The sequence below is a fragment of the Elephas maximus genome, chromosome X (assembly GCF_024166365.1).
Source record: "Elephas maximus indicus isolate mEleMax1 chromosome X, mEleMax1 primary haplotype, whole genome shotgun sequence".
Classification (NCBI taxonomy): Eukaryota; Metazoa; Chordata; class Mammalia; order Proboscidea; family Elephantidae; genus Elephas; species Elephas maximus.
This window is the reverse complement of record NC_064846.1, coordinates 108,465,120-108,475,920: the sequence shown is the minus strand read 5'-3', so window position 1 is coordinate 108,475,920 and position 10,801 is coordinate 108,465,120.

Below are 10,801 nucleotides of genomic sequence, written 5' to 3'. Positions count from 1 at the left end.
AGGAGATTATGAGAGAAGCAGAAGGGGTCAAGGAGTGCCTGGGAACAAGAAAAAGGCAGAAAGAAGCCTGAAATGCAAAGACAGACTTGTCCAGGGGGTCCAGTAACAGGCCTGGGTGGGGGAGGGGGATGAAGAGTAGGGAAGGGCCAAGTTTCAGCCAGACTCAACACTATAGCTGAAGAGTTCCATGACAAACTTGAGAAGGGAAGCACCAGCCCGGCCTGCCTGCAGGCACCCATGGGGGAATGCAGAACTCATCCAGGGTATCAGTTGGTAAAGGTAAGAGGAGAGAGAGTGAGGGAAAAAGTAAGGTCCTGAGCCTCCCAGTATTTTAGGCCCTAATCAGGCCTATGAATCAACTCGATGGCACTGGGTTTTTTTTTTAAGTGCCTTAGGCCTGACTGGTCCCCTGAGGCTAAGAAGGGCCTCACCCATCCCACTGCCATCAAGTCAATTCCAACTCAGAGCAACCCTATAGGACAGAGTAGAACTGCCCCATAGGGTTTCCAAGGGGCACCTGATGTATTCGAACTGCCGACCTTTTGGTTAGCAGCTGAACTCTTAACCACTGTGCCACCAGGGCTCCAAGAAGGGCCCCAAAACCAAAACCAAACCCAGTGCCATCAAGTCGATTCTGACTCTTAGTGGCCCTATAGGACAGATTAGAACTACCCCATAGAGTTTCCAAGGAGCGCCTGGCAGATTTGAACTGCCGACCCTTTGGTTAGCAGCCGTAGCACTTAACCACCATGCCACCAGGGTTTCCAAGAAGGGCCCAGGTGTCTTTTTTTTGGAATAAATGGCAAGAAGGGCCCAGGTGTCATTTATTCCAAAAAAAAAAAAAAACCCTCGAGATAGGCTCAGGGACATGATCAACTCTCAATTATACATATGTGAATAACCAGTGGATTATCCACAGGGCTTTTTTGTTTGTTTTGTTTTTAATTAAAACCCTAGTTTTAACTGCTTCTGTACACCACCTTCTCCCTCTTCCTACCAACTCCCCCTAGGCATTCAACACCTTATGCGAGTCCAACTGTGACTCCTCCTGGGCCAGGGAAGTCTTGCCAGGCATATACACAGGATGTACTCTACCTCACTAGAGTCAGGGTTTTCAAAGAAGAAGCCTAGGAGCCCCTTACCCAAGTCCTCTATCATCTGCCTATACAGAACCTGGCAGGGAAGGAAGGAGAACAAGCTATGGAGTGGCTAGGGTGCCAGGCTGTCAATAGAGTGACTCTAGGTGTGGGATGGGACAAGGGCACAGAAAGAGAAAGTCCATTTCTTGAGTTTCTGCTAGATGCCATACACACATTCTCTCTTTTCAAGCTTTCCTCACAAGCCATCCTAAGAATTAGCATGTATTAACTCCATTTTTCAGGTGAGAAAATTGAGATTTTAAAAAAACCAAACCATTTGCCGTCCAATTTTGACTTATGGCAACCCCATGTGTGTCAGAGCAAAACTGTGTTCCATAGGGTTTTCTTTATTTCTTTTTTTAAATTAAAATATTTTATTGTGTTTTCAATGGAAGTTTACACAGCAAATTAGGTTCTCATTTAACAATTTTACAATTTGTTCAGTGACGTTGGTTACATTTTTTACAATGTGTCAACTTTTTCATTATTTCCATTCTGGTTGTTCTGTTTCCAGTAATCTAGTTTCCCTGCCCCTTGCCTTCTCATCTTTGCTTTTGAGTAAATGTTGACTGTTTGGTCTCATATAGATGATTTTTTAAAGGGGCACAGTACTCATGGATGACACTGTTTATATTATGAGCCAGTCTGTTATTTAGCTAAAAGATGACTTCATGATGGAATAGTTTTGGTTCAGCGTTTAAAGAGTACCTCAGGGCAGTAGTCTCGAGGAGTCCTTCAATCTTAATTGGTCCAGTAAGTCTGGACTTTTTAAAGAATTTGAGTTCTGTTCCACGTTTTGCTCCCATTCTATCAGGATCCATCTATTGTGTCCTGATGAGGATGGTCAATAGTGGTAGTTATAGGGTTTTCAATGAATGATTTTTCAGAAGTAGATCACCAGGCCTTCCTTCCGAGTTGCCTCTGTGTCAGTTCGAACTGCCAAACTTCCAGTTAGTAGCCAAGCAATTAACCATTTGTACCACCCAGGGACTCCAAGACTTAAAAGGAGAAGTAATTTCAGCCAAGGTAATAGAGCAGTTAAGTGTGAGGTAAATTCTGAACTGAAGTTTCTCACAGTTGGTGTTCTTGCAAATGTATCTGCTGCTTCTGAAAGGCCTTTGAAACCACAGAGAATCCGCTCTTTATTCATCTCAGATATCAATGTATATTCTTTCTTGTTCCCTTTATTTTCCTTTCCCTTTATTTTTTTCCTAATGAGGTGCCATTGAGTCCATTCCGACTCATGGAGACCCCATGTGTTGCAGAGTAGAACTGCGCGCCACAGGGTTTTCAAAGCTGTGACCTTTCAGGAGCAGATTGCCAAGCTTTCTTCCAAGAAGCCTCTGGGTAGGTTCAAACTGCCAACCTTTCGCTTAGTAGTTGAGCACTTAACCGTTTGTACCACATTCTACTTTTTTCTTCTTGCCTGCTTTCCATTCTCTTTCTGTCTTCTTTCTTCTTTTACTTTCCATATACACTAACTTCTACTACAGGGTCCTACAGAGGATCCTGCTATAAGAATTCTGTGACTCAGTCAGCTCATAACATCTGTTCTCCAGCAGTTCCCAGTGTAGTGCCCACAGATACATGCCCATATGTACACAGAATCACATAAGATACAAGTAAACGCACCCCCCTGCTTCTAGCACAACATAAGCCTCTCACCAAGAACCCCCCCTTTCCTTCTCCTCACTCCCTGCCCCAGGCACAGAGGACAGAAGTACCACACGGGGCTCATTAAGTCTATATTTGAGCATAAAACTGAAGCACTCCCTAGGATCCTGTCCATTTCCTCTTCTACCTCCCTGCCACCCTCACCTCAGGAAAGACCTCACAATCTCCTAAAGTCACATTTCCATGAAACTGGTCCTTGTAAAGCCTCAGTCACAGAGACTGGGAGAATCTCTCTCTACCCCTGCAAGCATATTCCAGAGACAGCCAGGGCAAGGCCCCAAACTCCATAGGGGTCTGAAAGAGCTGGTCAGCCATTCACTCAGTCAACCCTCCCTGACTCAAAGCAAGTTTGTCAGTCATTCCTACCCTCGGTCAGCTAATTAGAGAGTTGTTTTGTTGGAGAGGTTGTTAGTTGGTTAGCCAATCAGCCAGGGTCAGTTGATCAATTTATTGGTAAATTAGTTAGGCTTGCTGAGTCAGGTTTTAGTAGGTCAGCATCAGTCAGTTAATTGGACAATAAATTTCAGCTCATCACTCTGTACTATCAGTTGTTGTTGTTGTTAGGTGCCATCGAGTCAGTTCCGACTCATAGCGACCCTATGCACAACAGAATGAAACACTGCCCGGTCCTGCACCATTCTTACAATCATTGTTATGCTTGAGCTCATTGTTGCAGTCACTGTGTCAATCCACCTCGTTGAGGGTCTTCCTCTTTTCCGCTGACCCTGTACTCTGCCAAGCATGATGTCCTTGTCCAGGGACTGATCCCTCCTGACAACATGTCCAAAGTATGTACGACGCAGTCTCATCATCCTTGCCTCTAAGGAACATTCTGGCCCCACTTCGTCCAAGACAGATTTGTTCGTTCTTTTGGCAGTCCATGGTATATTCAATATTCTTCGCTAACACCACAATTCAAAGGCATCAGCTCTTCTTCGGTCTTTCTTATTCACTGTCCGGCTTTCACATGCATATGATGGGATTGAAAATACCATGGCTTGGGTCAGGCGCACCTTAGTCTTCAGGGTAACATCTTTGCTCTTCAACACTTTGAAGAGGTCCTTTGCAGCAGATTTACCCAATGCAATGCGTCTTTTGATTTCTTGACTTTTTTCGCTTCCATGGCTGTTGATTGTGGATCCAAGTAAAATGAAATCCTTGACAACTTCAATCTTTTCTCCGTTTATCATGATGTTGCTCATTGGTCCAGTTGTGAGCGTTTTTGTTTTCTTTATGTTGAGGTGTAATCCATACTGAAGGCTGTGGTCTTTGATCTTCATTAGTAAGTGCTTCAAGTCCTCTTCACTTTCAGCAAGCAAGATTGTGTATCTCCATAACGCAGGTTGTTAATGAATCTTCCTCCAATCTTGATGCCCCGTTCTTCTTCATATAGTCCAGCTTCTCGTATTATTTGTTCAGCATACAGATTAAATAGGCATGGTGAAAGAATACAACCCTGACGCACACCTTTCCTGACTCTTTTTATAGTAGCAATCCAAAATTAATACTTAGGTAATTCTTCGTATTTTGTTTCTGAATGCCTTTCCAATCTTTCCAACCTCTCTCTTTCTCTCCATCCCTACTGACACTGCACTAGGCTAGACATTCATCACCTCCTAACCTACTTTCCTTCCTCCTTTCTCTTTCCAGTCCACCTTCCTTCACTGCCCTCACACTTCTCTTTTGGGAACATATATTTGATCATGTTACAACCTTGCTTAAAAACTGCCAATATGTTCATCTCTTAAAACTAAAAACCCATTACCGTCAGGTTGATTCCAACTCATAGCGACCCTATAGGACAGAGTAGAACTGCCCATAGGGTTTGCAAGGAGCTGGTGGTGGATTCAAACTGCCAACCTTTTGGTTAGCAGCCGTAGCTCTTAACCACTGTGCCACCAGCCTAGCCTAAATTACCCGACTTGCCTCATTTCCCACCAATCCCCTCCTCTACCAGGCACAAGGCTCCAGCCACAATTAGCCACTCCACATCCCCAGGCACACATGCCCACTCTGGCTTTGGAACCTTGACATCAGCTTTTCTCTCAGCTTAATTTCTCCTCCTCCCATCCCTTATCTACTGAGTCAACTTCCACTCATCTTTCTAGGTCCAGCTCAGATGTGATTTCCTCTCACAACCTTCTTAATCAGTCTCTCTCTTCTTGCCCCCAATTGAGTTATTGATCCCTCCTAGTTCTCCCACCCAAAACCAAACCCATTGCCGTTTGGCTGATTCCTACCCATAGCGACCCTATAGGACAGAGAAGAACTGCCCCATAGAGTTTCCAAGGAGTGCCTGGTGGATTTGAACTGCCGACCTCTTGGTTGGCAGCCACAGCTCTTAACCACTATGCCACCAGGGTTTCCAGTTCTCCCACAGGCACCTGAAATCCCCATTATCACATCATTTAATAACACTGCAGTTTACTTGTCTGTCTACCTTGCTACTACTGTGTGAGCTCCCTAAGGACAGGAATTGGGTCTGATTCATCCCTGTATTCCCAGGGTCTGACACAATGTTTGGCATGTGATAAGCCTCAATAAATGTTTGTTGAATTATTTTTTTTAGTGAATGAATACGACAGCTCCAGTTTTACAAACCTGGTCTGAGAATGTGAAACCTCCTGAGACAGAGGTGCGGGTGGCCTCCATTGTATAACCAAAGCCATGGAAAGGAAGAGAGCTTTCTGGTTCAGAGTGAGCCTGGGTTGAGGTGAGTGCCCATTAGTCAAATAGAAAACAGAGTACCATAGCGGGAGACAGGTCAAAACAAGGGATTTCTGGCTCATCAATCTCCTGAAACTCAGAGGAATGGAAGTGGTAGGGTGGGGAGGGAAAGGAGAGAACTAGCCCAGTTTCTGGAAGTAAAACCCAGTGCAGGAGGCAAGGTAGTCAGTCAATGCTGAGCAGTTGTCCTGGAGGCGTGCTACCGATGTGGCCATAGCAGAACAGCAGGGTGCAGCTGGCCCATTTCTGCTAAAGATCTTTGGAGCCCTGTGGGGACAGGCCTGAGTGAAGGCTTCTGTTGTAATGTCCCCGATCTCATTTCTTATTCGGGTTATATGCTTCCTCTCTTGTTTTTCTTTTGTCAGTTTAGCCAACGGTTTGTCAATTTTACTGATCTTTTCAAAAAACCAACTTTTGGTCTTGGCAAGTCTTTCTATTTTTTTTTCCTCTATTTCATTTATTTCTGCTCTAATCTTTATTATTCCTTTCTTCCAGTACCTGTGGGCTTCTTTTGCTGTTCTCTGTTTCTTTAATTGTAGTACTATCCTTTTCATTTTTGGCCCGTTCCTCTTTTTTGATGTGTGCATTTAGTGCTATAAGTTGACCTCTGAGAACTGCCTTTGCTGGTATGGTGTATCTTCATATTCATTTGATTCTAGGAATTTTTTGATTCCCCCTTGACTTCTTCTATTAACACCTTTTTAAGCAAGGTGTAATTCAGTTTCCCTGTATTTGACGATTTTTTTCTTCCTAGCTTTTCCCGTTACTGATTTCTACTTTTTGGCATTGTGATCAGAGAGAATGTTTTGTATTATTTCAACGTTTTGAATTTTATTGAGGGTTGCTTTGTGGTCTATTCTGAAGAATGTTCCATGTGCGTTGGAAAAGAATGTATAATTTGCTATTGGGTGGAGTGTTCCATATGTGTAGATGAGGTCAAGTCGGTTGATTGTGTCCTTTAGATCTTCTGTGTCTTTGTTGAGTCTCTTTCTAGATGTTCTGCCCTTTACCAAAAGTGGTATGTTGAAGTCTCCTACCATTATTGTGGAACTGTCCATTTCTCTTTTCAGTGCTGTTAGAGTTTATATATTTTGGAGCCCTGTTGTTGTGTGTGTAGATACTTATTAAAGTTATGCCTTCTTGGTGGATTGTCCCTTTAATCATTACATAATGTTCTTGTCTTTTATGGTGGATTTTGTTTTAAGGACTATTTTGTCTGAGATTAGTATTGCCAGTCCTGCTCTTTTTTGGTTACAGTTTGCTTGATATTTTTTCTCCATCCTTTGACTTTTAATATTTTTACGTCTTTGTGTCTAAGGTGTGTCTTGTAGACATTGATGGGTTGTGTTTTTTTTAATCCATTCTGCCACTCTCTCTTTCTTTATGGGTGCATTTAAGTCATTTATATTCACTGATAGGTATGAGTTTATTGCTCTCATATTGTTGTGCCTTTTTTTTTTTTATTATTTGTGTGGTTCTTTGTTCCTCTTACTTTCCTGTACTGAGTTCCTTTTGTATGTGGATTTTCTTTTCATTTCATTATTATAGATTTTGTATTTACTGAGTCTTTATGTTTTCCTTTTTTTTATTTTGATGAGTATGTTTGTTAACTTTCTTTGTGGTTACCTTGAAATTTACCCTTATTGTCCCAAGTTTGAACCAGCCTTTATTACTTGATTTTGCCTTGACTTCCTCTCCATATGCAAGTTCTATATCTACAGCATTTATTCCCCTTTTTAATGTTTTGACATTGTCATCATTTAAGGATTGACATCTCTGTTTCCCTGTTTTAAGTCTTTTAGCTTTTTTTATTATTGAGAATTCTTTACCTAGGTTGCTTTCTGGCTGATGCTGTCTTGGGTCCTAGACTCTGCTGTTGTCTGATGTTGTTGGTTCTCTAACTGATGGACTCCTTTTAGTATTACTTATAAATTTAGTTTGGTTTTTATGAATTCCCTTAATTTCTGTTTATTTGGAAATGTCCTAAATTTGCCATCGTATTTGAGAGAGTTTTGCAGAATATATTATCCTTGGTTGGCAGGTTTTTTTTTTCTTTCAAGGTTTTATATATGTCACTCCATTGCCTTCCTGCCTGCATAGTTTCTGACGAGTGATCAGAGTAAACAATTAGTCTTGTTTCCCCTCTGTCGGTGGCTTTTTATATTTCTTGAGCTGCTCTCAGGGTTCTTTCTTTACTTGGTTTTGGCAAGTGTAATTATGATATGTCCTGTTGACTTTCTTTTGGGCCTATCTTATATGGGGTTCGTTGAGATTCTTTGATGGTCAGCTTTTTGTCTTCATGGTATTTGGGAAGTTTTCTGCCAGCAAATCTTCAACAACTTTCTCTATTTTCCATTTTCTCCCCGTTTTGCAACTCTGATCATGTATAAATTTTTGCTCTTGATTATGTCCCACATAATCCTTAGGTTTTCTTCTTTTCTGATTTTTCCTCAAAGTGATGTCCATGGAATTGTCTTCAACCTCACTGATTCTGTCTTACATTGTTTCAAATTTGCTCCTAAAACCTTCTATTGAGTTGTCTATATCTCAAATTCTATTGTTCATTTTCTGGATTTCTAGTTGCTGACTTGTATGATTTCTAATGCTTTATTTAATATGATGCTTTGTTCTTGTATTATTTTCCTGAATTCCTCTATTGCTTTGTGTTTTTCCTTAAATTTTGTTATGTTTTCATTGGTTTTGTCTGTTTTCCTTGATCTCTTTCCTAATCTCTTGGAGAGCCCTAAGTATTAGTCTTTTGAATTCCCTATCCAGTAGATCCAATGCCTTTTCTTCTATCAGAAGCTTATCTGATTATTTTGGTCACTTGCTGGAGCCATTTTGTCCTGCTTTTTATATGTTTTCATATTGTCTGCTGTCTCCAAGACATTAAATTATTATTTTCTTTATTTATTGATTGTATGTTCATTTGTTTTGTACTGTTTTGATAATGTCACGGTGGATGGGTCAGGCATGCATTACTGCTTGCTTGTCTGTGGGCATGATAGCTCTCAATACCTTATCTGGGTGGGCAGGGCAGCAGCAGGCAGGGCGAACCCACTTCGTTGTACAGTGGTTTGGAAAGGTGGTTGAGAGTGGACTGAGCAGGTACCATCTGCCTCTTGATGTTGGTCTAGTGGTGTTGGAGTGTTCATAGCCTCTCTCCAGACAGGCAGGGGTGTTACACAGGCTCTCTTCCCAACATTCAGCAGCTGATCAAGTGGTGGGAGGGGAGGATCAGTGTGGGCCCAGTGCAGTGGTGGGCCTCAGTGCTGGAGTTACTGTAGCCATGGTGGCATGGCAGGGCTAGCAAGAAGGGGGAGAGGTGGTGTACTTGGCTTCTTGGGAAGAAGAAAGAAAGGAGAGGGAATGAAAAAAAAACACAGGAGGAAGGGTGGCATGGTGGAAGCCAGTGTGTGGGGGCTGGGAAGACCTGGGGGCTGGTGGGAAGGGGTGGGATGGCATATGGGGCTAGGTGGGAGGGAGAAAGAAAAGAAGGAAAGGAAAAGAAAAATAGAAAAAATGGTGGCACATTGGGGGCTGGTGAGTGGGGCAGGGCTGACCAAGGGCAATGGTGGCTGGTACTCCAGTGGCACTCTATCCACGGCAGTGCTGCAGGGGTTGGCGTGGGGGGGGGGGAGATGGCATATGGGGCTAGGTGGGAGGGAGAAAGAAAACTAAGAAAGGAAAAAGAGAAAAAAATGGTGGCATGGTGGGGGTCAGTGTGTGAGGTCGGGGTGGACCCTGGGGCCTGTGTGAAGGGAGGAGAGGTTGTGTACAGTGCTAGGTAGGAGAAAGAAAAGAAGGAAATTAAAAAAAATAGCAGTATGGTCAGTGTTGGCGGGTTGTGATAGGGCAGACCCAGGAAGGTGGCAGACCAGTGGCTCTTTAGCCATGGCGGCATGGTGGGGGCCAGCAGGAAGGTGGAAGTGGCGTATGGGGCTAGGTGGTAGGGAGAAGGAAAAGAAGAACGAGAAAAAATGGTGGCATGGTCGGGGTTGGCAAGTGGGGGTAGGGTAGGCCCGGAGGGGGACGGTGGGGAGGGAAGGTGGCATATGGGACTAGGTGGGAGAAAGAAAAGAAAGAAAAAAAACAGCAGTGTGGAGAGAGCCAGCATGAAGGGGGGGAGTGGTGTAAGGGGCTAGGTGGGTAACAGAAAGAAAATTTTTAAAAAGTCATGTGGCAGGAGGAGGTTGAGGTGCACCTGGGGTAGACACATATTGTGAACTCCAGTGGTGGGGAGTGCTGGGATTGGGGCATTTCTTGCTTCTACTCACCAGAAAGAAGGGTGAATGATGGGAAAGTGTGTTTCTCTGGTTACCGGTTGCTCTGTCTCCTGCTGAGAGCTCCCTGAATTTGCCTTCCCATACTCCCTGTTTGGGGTCATTGCTGGCTGTGTTTCAAGATGGCAAGCCTGTGCTGTGTTAGTTGGCAGGTGACCTCCACTCTGTATCTCTCCTCATTCTCTGTCTTCCATCAGTTTCTTCTTCCATTCTTCCATTCCATTTGACCTAGTCCTTTATCCCTTCATTTGTTTCTCAGGTCTCCAGGATTGATGTTTGTATCTGTTTTACTTACTTTTTCGGATCTTTGTTGCAGAGGATCGACATGGTGCACTGTCTAGGGCACCATGTTGGCTCTGCCTCCTCTCAACTGACTTTTGAGAAGAGTACTGTCTTAGTTTTCTAATATTGCTATAACAGAAATAGCACAAGTGGGTGGCTTTAACAAATAGAAATTTATTTTCTCATAGTTTAGGAGGCTGGAAGTCCTAATTCATGGTGCTGGCTCTAGGGGAAGGCTTTCTCTCTCTCTTGGCTCTGGCAGAAGGTCCTTGTTTCTTTCAGCTTCTTCCTCAGCAATCTTCAAATGGCTTGCCACTTATCTTCCCCCATCTCCCCATGCTTGCTATGCCTAATCTGCTCTTTTTATATCTCAAAGGTGATTGGTTTAAAACACACTCTGCACTGATACAGCCTCTTAACGTAACAAAGAAAACCCATTTCCAAATGGGATTATAACCATAGGTATAGGGGTTAGGAGTTAAAATACATATTTCTTGGGGGGGGCGACACGATTCAATACATAACAGGTGCTAAGTCCATTCAATGGGAAAGGAAGAGTCTCTTCAATAAATTGTGCTTGGAAAATTGGATTCCATGTGCAGAAGAATGAGCCAGGATATATGCCTCACATCATACATAAAAAAAAAAAATCAGAATGGACAAAGGATCTAAATATGAAAACTAAAACCATAAAAC